Consider the following 21,154-nt stretch of genomic DNA (forward strand, 5'->3'; position numbering starts at 1 on the left):
TGATAATGATTTGAATCTTAAAAGAATTTAAGATTAGATTTTTCTCTTAGAAATAATCAAAGTTAAAAAAGTTTATGGAGACTATTTCAAGTTGTGGAATGATATTTAGATCAACATTCTTCAATTGTACATTTTTTAATTTGGTATCTGAATGTTAGTCCCACATATTTTTATCCATATATTTCCATTACTAAACATCTATATATATTTAAATAAAGATATTAAAGAATAATTAATTATTCATATAATAATAATTTTAGGGGGATTTGCGCGTTTTGTGAGAAATATATCTGCTCAAAACGTTTTCTTCCAAAATGTTCAACTACACGGTACTCTCAACGATTAGTACTAATTTCATAATGATTTGTTTTGTTTAAAAAAAACTGACACGAGAAAATATTTATCGCTTGTTTTGATTTTTATACCTCAAAAATTTTATTTCTAGTGCAAATAGGTCACAAAATTACGGAAGCCCTGGAGGGACATTGACTTACTTGTTATGACTTATTTGTTATAACTTTTTTGTTTTGACTTATTTGTTGTGAATGTTTCGTAGCTAGTTATAACTAAGTGTAAGAAAGCTATTGAAAACCTGTTGCTTGGCTTACTTTTATAATAAAAATGATATTTAGTCCTATTTTAACTGTGGTTTTTGAGTCCAGTACAGTTGTGATTTCTAAAGTAAATATTCTTTTTGTTGTTATAACTTAATTCTTATTTTCTAAAAGTTATTACGTAATTCTTATATGTAACTTCCACTTTGCATGATGATTGACAAACTGACAATCACTACTATTTTATTTTGTCGTTAGTAATAAATTCGAGGACTTTTTTTCTGAAACTATACGTTGCCTTCATCTTTCACGCCACTTTTTGTAAACTAAACTTGTCATAACAAATTCAAAATAACAAGAATTCAAAGTTCATTCATAAGAACTAAGTCAAAACACATAAGAAATAAGTCAATATCTCTCAAGGGCGTCCGTAATTAACAGATAAAAATTTAGTAATCACATCAGTTTTGTACGTTTAACTACAAAACTACAATAAATCGTTCTCAATAGCTTACCTACACTTAGTTAGAACTAGCAAAAAAATCTCAAAACAAATAACTCAAACCAAAAAAGTTATAACAAATAAGTCATAACAAGTAAGTCAATGTCCCTCCAGGGCTTCCGTACAAAATAGATTTGCAGTATTTTGTATATATTTAATATTATCCATTCTATTCTGAATAATTTTTTTTACTGTTTTAGGCCTATTGCACTTATATTCTTTTATATTTAAGTGTTTTAATGAAGTTTTAAAAGTCCGAAAATCCTCGATATGAAGCATGAAAGAAGTAACATACCTTCAGGCGAATTAAGTGACACAAAAATGCCCAGTATAAGGCAATTTTTGTTATATGTTATCTTTCTGACATCAAATCTTATATCTATTATTTAAATAAAATAATTCGGACACTTACATTTTGACAAAGTCGATGTTGCATTCTGAATGGTGATTTCTTTGAAAAATTTATACGTATTGGGACATATCTTAGAAATAAAACTAACAAGGGGGATCCCAGAAGATATCTTACGAACTTTGGAGGTGTGGTCCCTAGAAATCACGCATTGTGCTTTGATTTAAATACCAATGCACATGCTACTTATTTACCTCAAGGAAATGAGGTCATTTGATATCATTTTCATCTAGTGTGCTAATGATCACGTCTTGTTTTTTCATAATATAGAAATTTAGCTTTTTATGTAAACGTGTACAATTTCTCGGTACATTTGTTGCAATTAACACATTTTTTTGAAATCCATTCGTAATATCTACAATACACAACATCAATAGTACTACTACTTCTTTGTGACGAATATAAAGTCTTCCTGTATTAATAAACATGGTTTATCAAACCAAAGAGCTAATTTACAATTGAGTTTCGAAATTTTGGATTAATATTGATATTTTTTTTCAAATACCATGTTTCCAGATAGAAGTTCTATGAGTACCGAGCTTACGAAAAGATACCCCGTTCTCCCATATGATAATAATAGCAAAGTTATGTTTTGCTCTTGACGATCGGAAATAGGTGTTGGATTATAAAGTAGAATATGAGGTTCACATTGGCATTATGCAACAGAGAATATATGAAAGTCTCATTAAAATTTATTCTGTGATATAGTATGAGTTGCGTATAAGAGATGGATACCCTTCAGTATTATAGAAAGAATGACAGTGTCCATGTTTTACTATTGGAATCCCAAAATACGAGTCAGATGAAAAAGTAAAATAAGAGGTCACAAAGACACTATGTGACAAAGATTATTTTAAAGTCTCCTTAAATTTCATTCAGTGGTATAAGAGAAGTTGCGGATAAGAGATGGATACCCAAAAGCGTAACAGATGGAGGCGCGGAAGGACGAACGGACGGACGGATGTCCAAAAAGGGATCCATTCAATGTTCCATGGCTTTGAGACCCAAGAAATGACAGTACTGTTTCTAAACACAGTAACAATTAAATCAGGATTCTTGCATTTTTAATCACATGTTACTTCAAGTTCACACCCCTCCACCGGAAAGTGGTAACGTTAATCTTGATTTGAGTAAAACATTTTCTCAAAAGAGACGTTACACAAACTAACAAAATATCCACTAGTATTATGATATACAAATCCACCTAAGTATAGGCCTCTGTGGCAACCACTATTGAAATAATTATTTCAATAGTGGTTTCAACAGGTCTCTATCAATGTTGACATTTTTATTGTAAAATCCGCAATACATGTGTACTTAAAAGGAATATACTTAATGTTTCGTAAGTATGGATTCACGATTTTTCCCCTTCAACGTTATTTCTGTAAAGGTTAGGTATGTGCTTACGTATATTATAATCAAATTAAAATGTGCTATGTAGGCACTACATCATTCTTCTTAAAAAACAAACTTACACAGAGCAAATGTTCATTTTATAAGCCCTAAGTGCAACTTTTAACGCACTTCTTTTCTTTTTAAATGATTGCGACAAATAAGAAAGATATATCTTTCGCCCTAGGATACGTAGTGATATCTCCTATAGTTATAAAGCAGGCATTTGTTACCTACTCCACATTATCTAGTGGTTTTGATTTGGTTCTTATCTCATAGATACTGTAGAATTGCAAAGCTGGCAAATTTCAATGGCCGTATCAAATCGTGGAGATGTTGAATTAATTATAAGGATAATCAAATCATAACATTTCCTGCCGTTGAGTTGGGATTGGGAATGTCAATTAAAATCCTTACAAACTAAGATACATATATAGTACATCCGAGTGAATGGTCCACCATGCCCCTCCCTTTTACCTTACTAGAATATTCACAACAGTGGAGAAATGCTTAAAAACTCACGGGTCGAAGGAACTCTAAGGAAATTTGAAGTCACACAATTTTACCAAAATCAATAGCATCAACTGAATTTAAACACTTCGTACAACATATCAAAATTCAGGATTTTTGCCATCGAGGAAAGCTGCTTTTTTCAAAAAAAAGTTTTTCTTATCATTCGTCATTTGCAATATTTTTAATAATCTGATTATTAAAACAAGTACTCTGAAGTTGATATTAAATATACTTCAGTTTCTGATTGACAACATCTTTGCAGTCAGATCTTCAACAAATCTGTTGAAATTTCCATGGGTACCGCGATGTGAGCAAACTTACCTGGTTTATATATATATATATATATATATATATATAATTCAAAACTTCTACATACTTCCATTCATATGTTGACCCAATAAACCCAAATGAGCTTGAAATAAACTATTATCAGATTCTGACGTCTGGATGTTGTATTCGAAAAAAAAAACATCAATGGTAACCTTAACACCAATCTTAATAATAAAGACTGTTGATACCTTTGTTTCATCAACATATCCATCAATAACTAGTTTCTTTTTAGAAATTGTTCGGACGCAAAACATGCTCTTACGCATCGAATAATCTGAGAGACATAAACTTAGTTTGTATTTGAGTTAATGGTATACCGGTATATCGAAATGAAAAAGAGGTCTACGTTGACGAAAGAAAAATTTAATTCATTACTTTAATTGCCTAAAAAATCATTGTAAGATTAAAATTTCCGCCCTTTAAAGTAAAATTTCTTAATATGAAACAGCAATGCCAGATCGTGCAATATTGTTTTAGCTTAAAAAGAATATATCTAATCAACATACTAATACATATAAATGCTTAGTCCATATATCTAAATTGTTAATTGAAGACCGATGTAAGATGCTTCCTTTTTTATTGAAAACAATGAAAGGCAAGCGACTAATTGGGTAAATGTAGTGCATGATTGTATCCATTGAAATTTCAGCATCCTATTGGAGGATTTGATATTAAAAGAAAACTACGAAGATAATGTCAGTTAGAAACTCAAGCAATTTTAATATTAACTTCGAGCTACTCCTGTGTACATTCGGAATGTTTCAAGCAGAACGAGTTTGCAAATGGTCATTGAAAGGTAAATTTAAATGTAAAAGTTTTATTTTTATTGAGAAAGCAGCTGTCTGTCATATAAAAACGGGACTAAAAACCGCGATACAATGCCACTGTGTAAATATATTGTATCAAATGCGATAACATGTATGTCTCAAGCAATAAAATAATAATAATACTAAAGAATAAGAATAATTTAAAGTGGGAATTGTATCTAATAATTAAAATGCAATTTTTTATGTATTTGAGTAAAATTGTAGAATTTCAAATTTTCTGAATGTTATATCTCGCAGTTTTTAAGTATCCACATCGGATATACAAAATCCTTTTTATTATACATATGATATTATTTTACGTTATGTGAATTCTCAATTAAAACATTAAGCCAATTTAAAAAAAATTACTAATATGGGCTCTAAATCTGTCTTTGATCCACTCCCACTCACCTTTGATCCTCCACTGGGCTCCCCAAGTCCCCATTGATCCTCCACTGGTAATTATACAGTAAGCTAGATATGGAGAGAAATAATCTCCAAATGCACTCATTAAACTTAAACAGAAGATATATGTATATTGTAGTTGTGCCATGCTTGTCAGCGTAAGGACATTGAAAAGTAAGTTAATTTTTGAAATATTTCATTTAAACATATATATAACGTAGTGTCAGTGATATACTTCTCTTTCCTTTTTGGAATAATCTACTCGATAAGTCGGATCTTATATTTTCTGGGTGAATGTAAATTCAAATAATTATCTCAAATATAGGTTTTATGTCCTATTTTTGTATTTTAACTTACCGAAACAAATTCTAAATATATAAGAATTAGAGGTGCATATAACAAGCGAGGTAACCTATCTATTATACATGTATGATTAGATTTTTATTGATATATATATAAGAGATTAGTTTGATTTTTTTTTTTTTTTTTTTTGGTTTCTAAAAATACAGAGCAGAGAAAACATGGACCTCCGTAAACATCAGAGTTGGGATAAGGTTTAGCACGTAGGTTCAACCAAGCCTCTTTCTTTACTCCACACTAATATACACTCTGTGCAACAATATATCCAAGAATGAGTTATCAAAAAGATTTTTATAGGTGTATAAAACAGATTTGGATACTTAAAAAGTCCAAGGAAGTTTTGGACAATTTAAAAACACAAGATTTTACCAAAATCATCAGCTTAAAAACTTACGACTTTCAACTTTATGCATAACCATTCCCCACGATAAAATAAGGTCCAGGCTTTTCGATATCATTCAAAGCTGCCTTTTCAATAAAAATAGAACTCGTGAATTTACTTACCTTGTCATTGTTCATTTGCAAAATTATTTTGTTAAAAACATTCGATTGTACATACAAGTACTCTGAGGTCGACATCAAAAAGATGCTAGAGTTTCTGACTGATAATATCTATGTTTTTTATAGCCCAGGTCCTCCAACAATCTATTTGAATTCCCATGAGTACCAATTGCGCTCCGTTATTAGCAGAGCTATTTTTGTATTCATATGAAGCAGAATTTTTGCCAAATCTTATGCGTGAACAGAAGAAAACACTTGTGGCCTTCAACTCAACATTTAGATATATCGACGACGTACTGTCAATTAACAATGGTGATTTCCATTCTCATGTCGATACGATATATCCTGTTGAGTTTGAGATAAAAGATACCACAGAGTCTGACACATCTGTTTCATATTTGGATATCTTACCTAAGGAGGAATACCACACCAACCTTTTGTTTTATAGATCTCTGAGACAACCTCTTTAAACGATGGTTTCAGCATTGAAAGGCCGACATTAGCTCTTAATTATTTTATATGAATTTTTTGTATTTTTTCGAAGAAAATGAAAAAAAAAAATTATATTAAAGTAAGATGCTTTTTTGTAAAATAAAAAAAAAAGAATTGCTGTAAATAAATGCATCATATGAAAACATAATAAAATATGTATAGAAAAGCCATATAGATATTAAAATTGTTTTAATAAAAAAAAATATTAATGAAAATAAAACATAATTTGTGAATATTTTTTAAACTTGTGGTTAAAATTTTCCTAAAACCAGACACAACTGGGGATAACATGTTCGTTAACCATATTTTTATTAGAAATTGAAACGAAATAGCCTTTTAGAGAAATTATTTTTTTTTCATTGTGGCCAATCCCGATCAAAATTAAACCGATCCCAACCATATTTTACAATTCTTGGAAATAAATAACATTTCCTCAAGAACAATAGTCTGATCAGGTGTAATAAGGGTAAAAACATTATTAAACTTGACAATAAAATGGATTTTTTCATTGTAAATACATGAAGAGGCAAAAACATTAGTACTTATTATACTATATATGGATATAAATAATGTTTTTTTCATTTTCTTTGGAAAAATACAAAAATATTCATATATAATAATTAAGAGATGATATCGGCCTTTCAATGCTGAAACCATCGTTTAAAAAGGATTGCTCACAGATCTATAAAATAAAAAGTTGGTGTGGTATTCCACCTTAAAAAGACATTAATGGTAATCTAACAACAACGCTCTATGATAAACGTGATGACTTTAACTTTTCTATCGTCAACTTCCCATACTTATGTAGCAATATACCTTCATCACCTGCATACGGAGTTTATGTATTTCAGTTGATTCGATTCACAAGAGCATGCTCTACGTATGAACAATTTGTAAAACGAGGAATATTAGAAGTCTCGTTTAATGTCATCATTGACCCTGACTTGATACAATGACTTTGTTAGCAAATACAATTTATCATTGAGTCATATGCTGACTGACGTTTTTCATGCTAATGTTAGTCCATTACAATGTATTTATACACTAAATTGACAACAGATTTTTTCCGTTATTCCCCGATCATGACAAGGAGCACACGGCGGGTGTGACCGGTCGGCAGGGAATGCTCACTCCTCCATGGTACTTGATCTCACGTCTAATGTTTTGGAGGTCTGTGTTTGCTCTGCTCCAATTTTATGTTTTTAAGGTCCATGTTTGCTCTGCTCCTATTTTGTATTGTTTTATGGACATTTGATCTTGAATACTGTTCGTTATCTCCATATGTTTCGTTTGCTATATTTGTCATATAAGAATCCGTATGATTGTTTTCTTAATATAAAATATAGGACCAGCATTGAATAGTTCACGGCACAAAATAACTGTTTGTGCAGGATGTATAGAAAAATTGGAAACAAAATACCCTTGAAAAAGAAAAAAAATCATTTCTTTCTAAAGAAATTTTGTCACAAAATATACTGTAGTTCTTATTTAATGCTTTTGGCATGGCATTTTTTCATGATGTTTTTTCTTAAAGTAGTATAATTGGCTTTGTAGAATCCAAAGACATTGAAAGAAGTAAAACATAAGTCAGAGTTTCTTAAATAAAGATGAAGATGCTCATCAAAAGCTCAGGAGCGAATATCTTCTATGGTCAATTAAAATAATTAAGTATAGACTATTATAGCTCTCAATCCACCGTGCCCATTTCTTCATTCTACGATGGTCGTTCAATAATTAATATGAAATGTGATCTAAAAATAAGGAAGCACATTCATTTCAAAGACACTGAAAGAACTCAGCATACTTAAAATTCAAAAATATCTTTCTTTTTTTTTTAATAAATATACAAAGAAATGTAAAAATTACTTCGTTTTTGAATTGTAAAGCATGAATGTGCTTTGAATCAACTGGGAGACATAAACTCCGTATGCAGATGAAAGAGGTACATTTATATTGCTGCATTAGTAAGGGAAGTTGACGATTGAAAAGTCAAAGTCATCATGTTTATCACAAAGTTTGGTTGTCAGATTACCATAAATGTCTTTTTTTCTAGTAAAATATCCAAGTACGAAACAAATTATTCACATTCTATAGTATCTTGAATTTCAAGCTCACTGGAACATATCGTGTCGACAAATGATTGTAATAACTACTGTTTATTTACACTATGCTCGTGTTATATTTAAATTTCAAGTTAAAGCTACAGTGTGCGTTTTCTTTTTCTCATCGTGTTATACATTTTGAATCCCTTTTAGTTTAAAAAAAGACAAAAACAAGTCTGCTAACAATGGGGTACTATTGGTACTCATGGGGATTCCAACAGAACCACATTGGTATTGTCAATCAGAAACCCAAGCATACTTTAATATCAACCTCAGAATACCTTTGTGGACAATCAGAATGTTTTTAACAAAATAGTTTTGCAAATGAGCAATGACAATACCTCCTTACTTTGACTGAGATTTACTCGTTTTACATTTCTTTCTTCAAAATTCCATCAGCATTCCAAGATTGTTTCATTTGGCATTAGCATTATTAAACCAAATTGAATTTGAAGATCGGTTGCGCTTTTTACTCTTATGCAATTTTAACTACCACTAATGGATGTATACTCATACACTACTGGACCTAAGACTAAATATAAAACCTGTAAAAAAAATATGCCCTGGCTTTTCTTTGTAATAATGAAAAACAGCTTTCCAAAGATTCAGTTTTTAAGCTTTGTTTTTCCTATAACAGATAGATCTTTCTGTGCAAAATTTCTTTGCTGTTCTGATCGCAAATGCGTTAAAATTAACTCCTAGGTAACATTTTGTAGATAGGTAAACGTTCTCCTTTAAAGCATTTTTTCTTTTAATGCTAGATAATGCATACATTTTTATGTATTTAACCTTTTAAGCCATCAAAAACATAACATTTGGCAATTTGCCGTGAAAATGAAATACTATCAAACTTTATATTTTCTTTGTGCAATGATATTAAAGAACACATATATTCGCCTTTCTTCTCGGTTTACCGCTATCTACTGATCGATAGGTACGAAGAAGACTGCATCTTAATATTAGAGCGTCTCTCCTTTTTTTTCCTTCACAATCTGTCCCCAGTATTTTATTAACATTTTTTTAAAAATAAAGTTTCAAAGAAGAGCGCAACATTATTCCTGGGAAAATACCGTAAATCCCTAATTTTATGGTTAAACTCCTGGCTTGAAGGTTGGGGGAGGTGGGTATTTATAGAACATTCTGTTACATTTATTAATAGCTTTTGTCTGGCTTTTTTTCACAACCTTGAAAAAGTTGATAACATTGCGCATGCTCTGAAGAGTACAGAACCTTACCTTGATACCCTCCCTGTAATTTTACCATAAAGTGCCACATGGATAAGAAAATTGAACGATTTTGATGTTTACCATATTAAGCTTCGAGATTCCTTCGAAGGGTCTCAGAATAAGAAATATATGAGAGATATTTTTATAACTTTACTTTTTACAATCTTTATTAAAAAAATTAAACGGAAGGTTTACCTCTGAAATAATTATAGCAGATTTTTATGTAATCACTATTGAAAAGGATAGCTTGGGGTTCTGAAAGCACATAATTATCTTATTTTTAATCTTTGGGTGCTGACAATACATGTAAAATATCTTATTTTCAGTCTGTGTAATTGTAAATTGCTGAGTGCAATTTATCAAATTTCTGAGCTACGAACTTGACATTACGGTTAAAATTTGTATCTGCACTTAAGTAGCGATATTGCATGTACCTATCTCGAAATGTATATTTATCTACTTTAGCCATTGACCATACATATTTTATTGACATTCATAGATTTCCTACAACGACCATGTAATTGCAACATTATGAATACTTTTCTTTGTCTTTGAATTAGCCGTTACACACCTCAGAAAGTAAGATTATAGTACCTGTCTCTGAAGTATAATGATGAAATTTTTGTGCACATCCGTATATATCTTAAGTAATATTTTCATAGACTATGGTTCTTAAATGGTTAGTTTCAAACATTTGTTCTATTACCTTGCTAATATAACTTTGCAATTGATGAAATCATTATCGTGCTTCAAAAAAAATCTTTGGGAACACGTGTTAAACATACATCAACCACAAAAATGGAAAGACGAACTTACAAAGCCTACGTACGCAGATAATGCAAAATTCAACAATTTGCGAACTTTCAACCCCTTTGCATAACCAAATTTATTGCAAATTTATTGCATATGGCAATTTGTGAGTAGTTTTTGTGCATAACATTTTTTTGAGTGCGTTGATTTTGCAAATCACATAGAAAGAATTAATACTAAAAAGCATACCTCTATTTTCTTCCCTTTTAATATCCAGTCCTGTAAACAGTATAAACAAATTCTTAATGTTTGACCTCCGTGAATTTGAGGGGGTTTCCCGAATTTAAACCGAATATATACTATCTAACTCAAGCCTTTTAAGTTCCCGGAAGAATAATGGGAAATATACATGATAGTCTCGCGACGTCCAATGTTTCAGTTACATCTTACAATTTTACATATCTCTCTTATATTAGATTGGTACAAGTACACATTTGCCAAATAAGACTTTTTGTTGTTTTATGAGTCTGAATTTGTTCTCATCATGCTTAAAAAGTTGCATTAAGCTTTTAAATATGATACAAATTTAATTACTAGACTAGTATCAGTTTTGCCAATTTATTTGACAGTCATAAATTTCACTTATCATTTTTAATTATTTTGCTTTCATTTAGGATATTATTCTGAAAATAGTACTAATGAATTTGCAAATAAAAAGAATTCATACTTCCAAAGATGGACCTGGTCCTTATTATTAGAAATATCATTGTTAATTTATTTATGTTCTTTAATTAATATTATTTTTTATTTTCAATTTTTTCACTTTTCTTCTTTTTTTTTCTTTAACTCTGATTCTTTTAACAGAGACTTCCAGTCTGTTATTATAAATAAATTTACAGTTAATTTTTTTCTAAAATGCAATCTTTCTGTGGGGAGGGGGGAGGAAGAGAAATTTACAAGCACTTCTCTAAACAAAAATCTCAATTTTAATATAAAAAAATTGTAAAATCTTGAAAAAAAAAGGCTTAATTTATTCTGGAAATATGATGGTAACCTTTCTTTCAAGAAATTTTTAAAGGCATTTTCATAGAAAATGATATTATATTTGATATTATAATTAACTGTGAAAGGTGAGCTACGATCAAATTAAAAAAAGTTGAAAATAAAAGGTTGTTTTCTATTAATCGCTTTTTCAACAAATGTTTGAAGTTTTGTTTAATAGTTTATTGTTATTTGAAAGAAATATTCATCTTGAAGATTGTTAAACTTTTAAAATTAAGTTCAAGATATAGTAAATGAAATATGTCTACAGTTTTATCAAAGGACTAAATGCGGTATATTGCATATTTTTGCCTCCATAAAAGTCATATTTTGAAAATTTCTGTAAATGTGTTACATTGTATCTATTAAATGAGAAATCTAAATTAACAAAACATATTCAAATTTCAGAGTAATTCATTTGACATTTTTTTTATATTTATGACGTCACAAACTATTCGGATTTTGTATTATTTTTCAGAAAAAAAATATGAACAAAATTTGTTCAATTATACATGTATTTCTATAAAGGTTATAGAGCGCAGGCATGCTCCAGAACAATATTTAAATATTTCATTGATATTATCATTCTACACGTTATATCAAATTATTGGACTGGAGCAGACCTGCGCTCAATATCGACGAAATATACACCTTTTCTGTAGAAATAATGGAAATTTTAAATGACACATATGACATTATGGCTTAAATGAAAATATCCAGTGATTTGACGTCTGTAGATACCCCTTTTTAGAACATGATTTTATATATTTCTCGGTCAAAATTTGATTTGGGGCAAATATTGGTCATTACCAAATATAGTCCTTTGTGAAATAAATTTCTTTAATGATGCTTTATAATTTAATTAAAATTGATCAAATAAGGTGTTTCGGACAATAATTTGGAATGAAACACGAGGAAATCCCTGTTACACCTAGTCTTTCAGTAAACGGTACAGTACTTTATATTTTCCAGACTTCTTCCTTAAAATAAAATTAGATTGATAACAGGTATCGTGATTACTTTTCATATGATTTCAAACTGAATTCCATGAAGATACTTTATTTCTGTATAATTCTATTATAATCTTAAATTGCGCTTCATTATTAGAAGACCTTTTTTTGTATTCATATGAAGCAGGTTTTGTGCAAAATCATATGCGTGAAAAGAAGAAAACACTTGCTGTGGCCTTCAACTCAACAGTTAGATATATCGACGACGTATTGTCAATTAGCAGTGGTAATTTCCATTCCTATGTTGATAAATCCTGGTGAGCTTGAGATAAAAGATACCAAAGAGTCTGACACATCTGTTTCATATTTGGATATTATACTTGAAAAACATGTTAATAGTAATCAAACAACCAAGTTCTATGATAAACGTGATGACTCTAACTTTTCTAACGTCAACTTTCCTTCTTTTTTTTTTTTTTTTTGCAGCAATATATCTTCATCACCTATATACGGTGTTTATATATCTCATTTGAATCGATACGCAAGAGCATGCTCTACGTACATGTATGAACAATTTCTGAAACGAGGTAAATTATTGACAAACAAGTTGATGAATTAAGAATATCAGCAGTCTCGTTTAAAGTCATCTGTTTGTAAGTTATTTGGGCAATACAATGACTTTGTCAGCAAATACACTTTACTTGATCATTGATTCAAATGCTGACTGATTTTTTCATACTAATTGTTAATGTATAATTGTTTCGACACTGAATTGACGACGTATTTTTCCGTTATTTCCCGATCATGACAAGGAGCACACGGCAGGTGTGACCGGTCAGCAGGGGATGTTCACTCCTCCATGGCACCTGATCCCACCTCTGATGGTCCGTGTTTGCTCTGCTTCTATTTTGTATTGTTTTATGGACTTTGGTATGGAATATCTGCTTCTATTTTGTATTGTTTTATGGACTTTGGTATGGAATACTGTTTGTTATCCCCATATCCTTCATTAAAGTACATTAAAGTGATTAAGCAGTTAACACAGTGTAAGTTAACCAATGCGTTAAAATGCTTTTGAATTACAGAATTTAACCACTGCGTTAGCTAATCAGATAATTAAGATTTAACACATAGTTATCCTTAACCACTGTGTTAAATTTAACCTCTTTTGAACAACGAGCCCTGGAGGATATAGATTGATTATGACGTCCTAGGTTTGCACCAAGAAAACAGTCTAAAGACGTTTACTAGATCTTGACCTTAAAAAGATTTTTTCATCTTTAATATCATTATGTCATCCAGGATAAAATATGGGTTCATGAAATGTCTAAAACTCAAAATAAATGATAGACAAAAATCTTTTTTTCCCAATATCATTTATTTATCTTTTATTTTCTATAAATCTACAAACATATGAATGTATTCATGAATTAGAACTTATACCTTATAATAATGGTATGTGTTAGCTATAGGAAACTCTTTTCAATCTAAAACTTATCTTTCAGATTGTATAAATATTAAAATTTGTAATTTAATGTCATATATACCAATGTGAATGTTCCAATTTCAATATTAACAGAAACATAGGGAAAATGTCAGCTTGTAATATGCTTTAATTTATTTTTTCTGTCGTTGCATATTTTCTTTTTGGTATTTGGTATAAATCTTATATCTAATTTAAATATAAAAATTGCAATATACATCATTTACAATATACGTAACTATTTATCATGTACAAGATTTTTACAGATGTTTGTGTTTTTGTTTTGAACATAGTTTATTGATATCAATCAAAAGACTGGAAACAAGTTCTAAATAACTTAGTGAATCCCTCTCCTTATATAATACAATATGTCATGCAAAAAGAAAAAAATAATACAATTGATACATGAATAAATAGATACAATATAATGTAATACATCATTTAGAGAATCTACATGTTTCGTCAATAAATTTATGAACAGCAGTGAAAATTCTGTTATTTATCTGCAAAGGCAAATTAATATCACCACATTATAATATATTAATATCAATAGAAACCAAATCAAGTATGAACAAATGATTAAAAAGAGTACTTCTAGCATCAGAATAATTTGTGCATGCAAAAAAGAAATGATTGTGTCTCTGCTTATTATGTATAACATTTTTACAGTTTAGAATAAAATCTTTGTAAACGATGCCAAATTTACAAGATATACATGTGTAGCAAAAATTATTGAACCTTGTATTTAATGTATAGTCTGATACGCATATTAAAAAATGGAAAAAAAATATATAATTGTGTTTATGAACATTAAAAAAATTATACGTTTTATGAAGTATATAAATTGATCACACTTTATTGATAATAAAGAGGTTTAGCTAATATTCCCCAAAACCTGTACGGGAATTCCACTTTTAATTCAGTCTAAAGTTTCCAAATTATTTATAGATGAACTTTTGATCCTCGTGTATAAGAATCCCCTGAAGTGGTTTGTGCGCGTCCTCCCTGTGTTTGGGTTTTCGTCACACTTTGCAATTTAAAAAAAACTGAGGAAAAGGAGGAAAAGAGAGTGATAAAGAGAGAGATACATGTGTATAAATCACATATACCTACACAATGCTCTCAAGTAAAGACACGCTAAAAAAAAACCCTGTAACTACATTTATATCTTATGCAAGTACCTTCAATAAAAAGTCTTCACGCAGTTGGGATTAATGTCTTTTTACGGTGACAACATGTTGATGCATTTTTTGTAAGATTTAAACACTTTGCTTTAATTCATTTACTTTTTTCGAACCTAAAAACCAAAGAAATAAAAAATAGGCTCTTTTACACTGTTTTTGAATTGATCTTAATAAAGGATGAGAAAACATGATAGAATTTATAGGTATTTCTACATATATTTTTGGAACTTATTTTGGTCGTATATGATGCCCGTACTAGTATTTGCTCTGTTCCTATTTTGTATTGTTTTGTGGACTTTTGAGATTGAATACTATTTGTTATCTCCATATATTCCATGCATATTTCAAATCTCTAAGAGATTGTCGACATATTCTATTTCTATGACGTTTCTTTTATTCTTCGCCCTCGAAAATCTATTCTATTGTGTAATCGCTCCGTAAGACACAGTTTAGACCATTTCAAGGATACATAAAAGAACATCACTGAACTTATAAAAATATTAATTGATGGTTTTTTCATGATTTGTGAAAAAAAATTAATCATCTGTTCTTAAGCTAATCCTCAGTAACGAAAGGTTATTGACCGGTCGTTAGCACAGTTCTCAACGTTTAGTCATGTTTTGTGTTTTAAAGTTCCCGTAAGTTTGTAAATAGAACGTCCGTATTCTTGTGAGTAGTGAAAATTTTCAGTGAATAAGAATAAATTTCTAGAAATCTGTGAAAAGTAGTATATTTTATGAAAATTTCGATCACGGTTTTTTTTCTGTAAGTTTTGTGCCAAGAAAAAACCCAGCTTGTTTATTTTACAGAACTTTTTTGACAAGAAAAAGAGGGAAAATGTAAATATCGGGGTTTTTTAAATGTTATATAGCGTACATACTTTTCTTTATGAACAACAAGGGCATCTTATTTTCATACATAACATAAATAATTTCCAGTAGACTTTATTGTGTGTCTTGTGCGTAATGCATTAAAAATTTTTTACTTCTGTCATTTTTCGAAGTGCTTTTGGGCACTAAGTCTAAATTTTTATAGTGAACATTCTTAATAGTCATATTACTAGATTTACCTGATAATTCAAAATGTTTATTCACTGGATTTACTAACTAAAAAAAGCATGAAATTTATTTCAAATAGGAGGCAAATAGTGTGCCTATTATTTTTCACACATTTTTATACACAGCAGATTTTCCGTATCCTATAACTAGGAGCTTACGGTGGGTGTGTCCAGTCGTCAGGTGGAGAATTATTCCTCCGTGTCAACCGATCCAACCTGTGATGGTTTAAGAATTTATTTTTTTTTTTTATCAATTTGTATTGTTCCAATGGATTTCTGTGCTTGGTTACTTCTTCATATTTCATACGAGGAAACGGAAAAGAAATTGCAAAGCAATTTAGTGATATTTCAACGCCTTTCTGTAAATGAACTTTATTTCAGCTATTGCATTGCATAGTTTTTTAATTTCAAATTTCACGGCTTGTCAATTGTAGCATATTTTCTATTAGAGCATCTTTAAGAATTTTGAATATTTAGGTAGAAAATTGGATGAAACATATGGAGATAACGAATTGTATTCAAGATATGGTGCCTTTTAATAATTAAGCAATTGATAATGGTAAAAAATAGCATGGAAGATCTCCGAAATATAAACTTAAGATTTTATTGATTTATTCCTGAAAAACGTCTGCATACAGGACTTTAAAAACAGACAACTTCACTTCAGATTTTAGTCACACTTTTACCAATGGAATTTATAATAAAAAAGGTGAAAATGAAATCAAAAAGTAGGCTAATGTAAGTTAGTTTTATAGTCCCACTGTCTGGTGTTGTGTTGGTTTTTCCCGAAAAAATTGGTAAATCTTAAGCCAAAAAAAAAACGCCTTTTTTCTAGGAAATCATTCTTTAGGGGGGTTGGTTCCCTATATTAAAGAAAAAAAGCGGTCAACTGAGTGATAATGTCAATGACTCTACCTTTTCATTTATATCAAATCATTAACATTTATCTCTTCGAGGATGACCTATTCCGATCATGATGTTATCGTCTAACGTACAAGTACATTGTGAGCAAAACAGGATCCTGGTCTTTCTTCGAAAACCACCATATTTGAACTGATAATTATTTTTGGAGTGTAAATAAAGAACCTCACATAAGGTTTATCTTAATAACTTTTTTATTGTTTATACATATATTTTATTATCAAAAGTCTATTTCAACAATAGAATTGGAGACAGACTGAAGAGAACCTCTAAACATTTTAGGTAAGAATCAGGTGCCACGGAGGGGAGAAAGCATAGATCTCCATTAGAAGAAGAATAAGGGGCCATTGAGGAGAATAATTTCCTGTCTACCGGTCACATCAGCTAATTGCCATTTGTCATGATCGAGCTAACGGAATATCTGTAGACGTTTATAAACGCTAACAGTTTGCAAATTGTATAAAAAGGTTGGTCAGCATTTGACTTAATGATAGATTATACGCAAAGAGTCAAAATTATATGTTTCTTTTAAGATATTTTGATCATAAAGCGAACGATTTATGTAAATTATGAGTTTAGCAAAAAATATAACTAACTAAACTGCATTGCAAAGCAAGAAAAAACTGCATAATACAAGTGCCGGAAAAACAATTAAAGATTATACCTACCGATCCTGTGTTACCGTGCATCTCATGGTCACGTGACTTTTTTAGCGTAAACATGTAAACAACAGCATGCAAAGGTTAGAAATATATTTTTAAAATTCTTGGTTTTCCAACATTCATTTTTTGGTACTTTAGAGATCATGATAACTTCTCCAACTTTTCTGCGCATGATGGCAAGAAGGAAGAAGAAGTGAAGCTAATATTTCCTTCTTTCCAGGTTCAAAAACCTGTTATTTTTGAAAACTAATACTTTCTGAAATAAAACAAAATTTGCACGGTCCATGCAGACATTCTATATTTGTTAATTTTTCTATTTGTGCGTCAGAATACCGGTATACTTTTACTTTGCACAGATTCACCAAAAGCAGGACGAAATGTTTTGATTGCACATTTATGGGTAAACCACATCCGGATTCACATTAGTTGTTATATTCAATAAACACAAACAACAGCTTTTAAGGTTATCCCATCATTTTTAATTAAACTAAAGTTTTTTTACTTTTCCCGAGTTAACCAAAGCCTTGACTTTTCAAATCACACTGGAAAATAATGAGTTTAACCTCTGTGGTATACATTATGCAATATTGATAAATTGACTTTTTTTCTAAGTCTTTTAAGTTTTTTTAATTAATTTTCAAGCTTATACTTTTCATCTGATGCACAGGAAACATAACTGATGACATCCATCAAATCAATTTTGAAGCCACATCCCATTCTAAGATTTTAGTTTGGGAATCTGGTGACAATCCATATCTAGAGAACCATCCCTTTTGATGGTCTTAAATCCAACTTCCAATACTTGAATTAACTACGTTGCTTTATCTAAATGTCTGTATATGGTTTTGTACACCTCTTCTAAAACACGTTTTGATAAAAGAAACATCTAGAATATATGCTTTGTAATTTTTTATATATTTTTCTTTGAATTATCCAGGAATCTTAATCAATTGATATCTCTCATAAACCCCTGGTAATTCATGCTGATTTTTTGTCTATGAACATATGATGAAGCTTTAATTTGAAATAATGAATATCTTGAAAAATTATCAGTATTTAAGGTACGCTGCGTATGACCTTAAGTAATTGTAAAGTGTAAATCAAATTAGTTGTTTTATAATCACTTTACATGTAGTATTTTAAACTACTATTTTTTTAAACCATTGATTTAAAAAGTAAAATATTGAAGAGTTCTTAGAAATAAGATTACGGTATAGAATTATTTAAAAAGTACAATGCCACAGAATCACAGGACTATACATTCAGAGACTCAAGAACTTAGAAAAGTAGAAACATTCAAAACTTTTAAATTTTATGAAGTGAAGTATATTTCATTGGATATGAAAATATTCGCCAGAGAGACACAATAATGTACCATCATCAGTTTTGAATTGTTCGCAATGAACTTGGTTCAATTTTCATAAGGGGAAGAAAAATAATTGTATGACTGTTCAAGATATTTGATGAAAATCCCCATTTTCAACGCCACAAGTTTCCCTTGTTTCTCTTCTTCTTTTCCATCTAAATCTGTTTCTTACATGCTGTCATGCGATTTCTTAACATGACAAGAAAACGCAGAGTGTAACACAATTACATGTATCTGATTGTAGAGGAGATTTTATAGACTAAAGTTAGAATGCACTAATCATTTTTTTTAAATGAAACTAAGTATTATACAAAGATATTCAACATAAATTATCAATGTCTGGCCGAGAAAAAAAATTCCCAATTTCTTATGTGCATTGTTATAAGTATTTGTATTAATTATTGTTCTCTACAACTTTATAAGTTTTATGAGAATAAAGTCATTGTCATTGTCATATTATTTTTTGTAACATTTTTATAACTTTATTAATTAAAGACCGCTTAATTAGCGAAAGTAGTAGTCAAATTGCGCGTCTTAGATATAATTTTTGCCTTATATTTATGGTCTTTATGAAATCATTTATCTTGAAAGGGAGAATATTTTCAACTATTAGTTCTAAATTTTAATAAAGAAAGGGAAATTAGATGTTTCAACAGCAATGTTGATACGAACTTTACCTTTTCTTATTATTTTGGATTTTTGTGAAACATTTTTATCTCTCCGTTGCAAATGGCTTTACTTGATTATCTAACTTCATAAAATAAGTAATGTAAACTGTGATGTTCTTAACTTTGAATTAAAAACAAAATTAAGAATATGCCAACAATAATCGCGGAATACATATAGGTGCATTGGCAAGTAAAATATATGTCTTGCTTATTGTGGTTTTGAAAATGACGGTTAAAATCCGTAGCTGTAAAACCCCATGTGAACAAATGCATAACATAAAATAATCAATGATTCATAAATATCTTTAAAAAAGTTGAAAAGGTTTTTTCCTTAAATATTTACCTTGCAACGAAATCCTAACCTATAGCTAGTATTTATAGTGCACATTTTCCTGGTTTTTAGGGTAACATTTTATGGGACATTTTTAAAACAAAACTTGCCAAAAGTATATTTTTGGTATACATGTGTGTGCATTTCAAATAAATAAATAAAATTATGTCATGATTTTTACGTTGTAAGTACAATTAATAAAACCTATTAAAATATTATAATGAACTTCCAATTTTAATATACTACCGTAGTAACTGTTTGTGCATGTGGGATATTTCTTTTTTATTTTCATACAATTATTTCAATCATTTGTACAACTGAGATTTAAAAAATGTTAGTGTTTTAGTAAAGTCTGGTTGAATGCATGGTCATAGTCATGTATAATTTTGTAACCTGATTTAATTATAATTTCTCAAAATAAGAAAAAATATATTAACACTTTAAGACTTAGCCGTTAGATGTTCTTCAAAGATGGCGATTCAACTTTTACAGTCGAGTCGCCGTGTCAAGACTTTCTCGGAGGTTATCCTTCATTTACATCGTCTGTTTTTTCAGAACACATGCAAAAAATGACTTTTTTTTCGGGAAACACTATAGAAAATATTTTATGATGAAACATGTTTTTACAAGATATTATTAAAGCATATAAATGAAACATCTGTACTCGATGACTTCTTTAAGGAAAACACTGTTAACATGGCATATGAACCAAACAATGTTTCATTTGATATTAAAGAAGATAAAATACTTTGCTTTGTCCAGCATTAAATGACATGCATGAACTCTGCAGTCTACAGTAACCTTCACACCGTGTCATGACGTCGCATTAGTTAATTGCGCACCTGCTGTGCGCTCCTTCCGTTTCTGAATACATCGAAGATGATATCAATGACATAATGGACACGGCTAATTACCGTGTTAGACTGCCTTATCACAGAACAATGTGTTACCGGAACTTGGGGACAAGGCTTTTCACAGATTCGTCATTTGTATTTATGGTCTTGGTTTGACATTGATCTCATTAGGTGATATCTTTTAAAAGATTAACTGTCATCTTTGGATTTGATAATGACAAAAAAAGGGGTAGAGAAAGACAGAGTGATTCTTTCTATTCAGAAAAGGAAAGAGGGAAACATATTCAAACATGCT

General features: G+C 30.0%; 1 protein-coding gene across 1 annotated transcript in view; it reads left to right on the forward strand.

Annotated features, from left to right (window-relative positions):
• The window catches only part of LOC134270617 (transaldolase-like), a 188,859-nt gene that overhangs the window by 80,513 nt on the left and 87,192 nt on the right, over positions 1 to 21,154 (forward strand). The window lies entirely within an intron of this gene.

The sequence above is a fragment of the Saccostrea cucullata genome, unplaced genomic scaffold (assembly GCF_032062105.1).
Source record: "Saccostrea cucullata isolate Sc308-1 unplaced genomic scaffold, CSIRO_AGI_Scuc_v1 ctg171, whole genome shotgun sequence".
NCBI lineage: Eukaryota > Metazoa > Mollusca > Bivalvia > Ostreida > Ostreidae > Saccostrea > Saccostrea cuccullata.